This window comes from Triticum urartu, chromosome 7 (assembly GCF_003073215.2).
Source record: "Triticum urartu cultivar G1812 chromosome 7, Tu2.1, whole genome shotgun sequence".
NCBI classification, from domain to species: Eukaryota; Viridiplantae; Streptophyta; class Magnoliopsida; order Poales; family Poaceae; genus Triticum; species Triticum urartu.
The window spans coordinates 656,036,922-656,041,927 of record NC_053028.1 but is presented as its reverse complement, the minus strand read 5'-3'; positions in this window follow the sequence as shown (position 1 = coordinate 656,041,927).

Below are 5,006 nucleotides of genomic sequence, written 5' to 3'. Positions count from 1 at the left end.
CCGCTGATGATGATGTGGATAATCCGGACTTTGAGGTAGAACTTGACTCACTTGGTTTATTTTTCATGCGTCTTATTGATGATGATATTTGTCAGGATGATGCCGAAGCCAGCCACGCGGATGTTGCAGAGGTAATTATTCTCTCTTCCGATTCAGAAACTTTGCCTTCACAAAAAATCCGCCAGGCAAACCGGAAAGTTAAATTTTCTCATCCTCTTGCTTATTTGGATCCTAAATTTCTTACGAAGACCCAACAACACGAAGCTCGTCGCACAACCCGGCACAGCGGCCAGGTAGTTACCTCCGCCGGTTTACCGAATAGTCCGGTTCGGAAACGCCATTCAGAGGTCTCTAATTTGCTTGTCAGTGCTTGTCCTAAAGCGGGCTGCTTTCGTCAACCTCTTAATCCATCTGACTCCGATTATCAGGTTACTTCACACTCATCTTCTGGCGAGTCCTCGGCTACTCAGCTCCCACCGCTTAAAACTGTGTTTGGGTAAGCTATACTTATTGTGATGTTTGCAGTACATCACCTTAGAACATATGCTGTATTTAATTTTATTATTCTTCTCAGGGCCAAACCTTGGCCAAGCAAGAAAGCCCGCCTGGACAAAGCGGCCGAAGAAGATGTCGTTCTTGAAGCAGACAAGACACCCAATGCTGAAGCGGCTATTCCTGAGGATATTCCCAACGATCCACCACAGCAAGATGATGATCTTATTGCTGAAGAGAGACCTGCTGATACCTCAGGTCCTATCCATCAGCCCACAGGTTCCATCCGGATTGAAAGCTCCACCAGTCCAGCAAAACCTACTGACAAGCCAACAGCTCCAGTGCAAACCGGCGGTACCAAGGATGATGAGGTTGTCATTACTGGCACTGGCCATACTGAGCCAAGCAATCCTGTCGCTTTATCCAAACATTCTGCCAAGGAAGAATTTGCTGCCTTTGGCAAAGGCAAGTGGAACGCTGATCTAACGACTTACGCTGCTCTGAACGCCCAAGATCCATTCCGGCTATCTGAACCGGCTGTATACCAGCCGTGACTACGAAGCCGGTCTGGTTAATATGATGAAAGATAAATATGAGGTAACTTCCATATGCTCCTTCCTGCTTGTATGCTTCCATTCTTGCTGACTCTCCTAGCCCCCAAGGGCCGGTTTGAAATATTCTTTCAAACCGGGACTTAATAATATAAATCTTGATGCTTTGAAATTTGCTGATGTAGCCCCCAAGGGCCGGTTCAACTTAGCATAGTTAAACCGGTACTTTAAGTAATTGAAACTGCCGCATCAGAATATATATGATCAAATAGCCATTAGCCCCCAAGTGCCAAGTTGAATACTTGTATTGATCTTGGGACTTTGTAAACAATTGAAAGATGAAGATCGAATATGCATTATCCCCCAAGTGCTAAGCGCATAACTTGTTATGTGGTTGGTACTTGAATCCTTCTACCGATTTGTTGAAACATATATCTGTATGCATGCAGGCGGAGCTGAAGACGAAAGAAAACCAAGTCATCGATCTTCAAGAAAACCTGAAAACCCAACAGGCTGAAACCTCCAAAGCAAAAGAGGAATTGGCCAATGCTTTAAGCGCCATGGAACAACTTAAGGAGAACTTCAAGAAGAAACGGGCGGATTGGGCCACTGAAAAGTCCGCTTTGATCAAACGAGCAGAGGATGCCGAGGCTGCACTAAAACTAGTGACGGATGAACTGACCAGCATAAAGCGGCACGTTCATGCCATGACCATTGCTATCTTTGGTAAGCCAGCTTGCCTTCTGAATTGGCTCTGCCTTCTTACAGAGTCACCGGTTTATTAACCCTTTATGGTATTTCAGGGACACGCATTGGTCACTTGGGGTCAGATGTGCGGAAGAAATTGAAAGCCGCCTATACATTGGTTGAACAATTGTATACTGGTGCCCAGCGGATCATCTGTACCGCGTCTCATAACAAACCGGCGCCCACTTTGATTCAAGATACTCTGATGAAACTGTCAGTGCTTCCTGCCCGGGTTGAAGAGCTGAAGAAATCTGCTGCTCGAACCGGTGCAATCAATGCCTTAATCCGGGCAAAAGCCTGGGTGCCGGATTTTGATCCTATTGAAGCGGGTCAGGGCTATCCCAGCTTGAAGGAAGATGGGTTAGAATTTGGTGAAGCGGATCTGCGAGCAATAAACCGGGAGGTACGTCCACTAGCTTGTCAGTTGGCTGAGGAAGCAGACTTGTCTCATTATCAAGCGCAATATGACAGTCAGAACAAGCGAATAGCTGCACCAATCCATGAATCGGAAAATCTGATCCCTCCAATCCGTAAGCATACTTACGCTCCCGATATTGACCCGTCATTGCTGATCCATGATGAAGCTGTTTTTCAAGCATTAATGGGAATCGACTGGACAACTGTGTATTTCTAGCCACTGGGTAGAGAAACGGAAGCTGAAGCAGCGCAGGATGACCCACAACCATCAGGCCAGGCTGGTGACCAAGCTTGAACCGGAAGCCGGTTTTAAAACTGCCTCTCCTTTGTGAAAAACAATTATATTATTATGGGGCACCATGTTGCCTTGTAATAGGCTAGCTGATACCTTTGATGTTGATATGCCTTCGTGCATAACTTGTTCTTCCTGTGGTAATTAACTTTCCCAAACACTTTCTGAAATAAGAAATTCGTCAAGTGCCACCGCAGTTGCACCATCAGGCGAATATGATGTCTGTATATATGAAATCAAAACATCCAAAACAAAATTTAAGTATATGATCAAATTTTTGAGATACATAATACCTGCCATCGTTGAATGTGAAGTTGGGGCTTGGCCAATCTTGAAGCGGAATTTTGCAAACCCACACTGTTGGAGGAGATAACAGCTCCTGTATATATATATGACGCTGGTTTACCATGTAAACCGTGCCGGGTTATAATAAACACCGTGTTACTCCATAAGAGGATGTTAACGACAAGGATCAAACCGGAAAAATAGTCTCTGGATTGACGTGAACTGTGTTCCGTCAATTGATTGGTTAAAAAACTTTGTCGGTTTAAAAAACACAATGAAAAGAAAAAACCCCCCTTCAAAAAAAAGTGTGAAGCAAAAACAACGACAAAAACGTTTGCCAAAAAAGGTTTATTGAAGCTGATCAAGTGGCGTTACCATGGCCAAACACGACCAAGCTCCCGTTAGGTGTAACTATGGTTCTAGTCAGCCAGGTCCCCAAATGAAACCGTGGCATTTATGCCGACCAAATGGCATGGTCATGGTTCGGGTTCGACCAAGCCCCCAAGTGATTCTGTGGCCTTAGGCCGATCAAGAGGCATGACTGGTTCAGACATGACCAAGTCCCCTAGTGATCTGGTGGCTCTCGCCTATCAAGAGGCATGGTATTGGTTCGGACACGACCAATCCTCCAAGTGATATAACACAATGCTTTTAGCAAAGCGAACTCAAGGGGTAAACCGGAAGCCGCTGTAAAACAACTCCGTGTAACCACACATGATGTAAAAGAACAGATACCCCGCTTTAGCTGAGGTTCCGGTTTATTATAGTTAATATATACATCGCTGTAATATGTACATAAGTAGAGCCAATGGCTCAGGTATAATAAGGCCGAAGATGAGCTATGTTCCACGGCCTGTTGGTCTCCTCATCTGATGTACGTGAGTCCTTATGTTCTCGAATATCGATCAGATAGTATGACCCATTGTGCAGATTCTTGCTGACCACGAAAGGCCCCTCCCAAGGTGGGGATAACTTATGCATACCAGTCTGATCTTGGATGAGCCGAAGCACCAAATCTCCCTCCTGAAAGGTTCTGGTTCTGACCCGGCGACTGTGATAACGACGAAGATCCTGCTGGTAAATCGCCGATCGGGCGGCTGCGATGTCACGCTCTTCATCCAACCGGTCCAAAGCATCCTGCCGTGCTGTCTCGTTGTCCGCTTCAATATAAGCCATTACACGAGGTGAATCATGACGGATATCACTGGGGAGAACCGCCTCCGCTCCATAAACCATGAAGAACGGTGTATACCCTGTTGATCTATTTGGCGTTGTATTGATGCTCCATAGCACAGATGGTAATTCTTCTACCCAACAACCTGGCGTTCTCTGTAAAGGAACCATGAGCCGGGGCTTGATGCCTCTCAGGATCTCTTGATTAGCTCTTTCTGCTTGACCATTGGACTGTGGATGTGCCACTGATGAAACGTCGATCCGGATGTGCTCCCGTTTGCAGAACTCCTTCATAGCACCTTTGGACAAATTGGTACCATTATCTGTGATAATACTGTGCGGAAAGCCAAACCGGAAAATCACCTTTTTGATGAACTGAACCGCCGTGGCCGCATCACACTTGCTAACAGGTTCTGCCTCCACCCACTTTGTAAACTTGTCTACCGCCACTAGGAGGTGGTTCTTCTTATCTTTGGACCTTTTGAAAGGCCCAACCATATCCAGCCCCCGAGTCGCAAACGGCCAAGTAATTGGAATCATTCTCAATTCTTGAGCCGGTACATGAGCACGCTTTGAAAACCTTTGGCAACCATCACATCGTCTGACCAGATCCTCCGCATCAGCATGAGCAGTTAACCAATAAAAACCATGGCGAAACGCTTTAGCCACCAGAGACTTTGAACCGGCGTGGTGACCACAATCTCCTTCATGGATCTCACGCAAAATTTCACGGCCTTCTTCAGGAGACACGCAGCGTTGAAAAGCTCCTGATATACTGCAATGATGCAACTCGCCGTTGATGATAGCCATGGACTTGGATCGCCGGATTATCTGCCGGGATAGAATCTCATCCTCTGGCAACTCACCCCGGTTCTTGTACGCCAGGTAAGGAAGCGTCCAATCTGGAATAACATGAAGAGCCGCCACCAATTGAGCCTCCGGATCAGGAATAGCCAATTCCTCTTCACCAGGGATCTTGATCGACAGGTTGTGCAGCACATCCAGAAAAACATTGGGCGGGACTGGTTTGCGCTGAGAGCCCAGCCGGC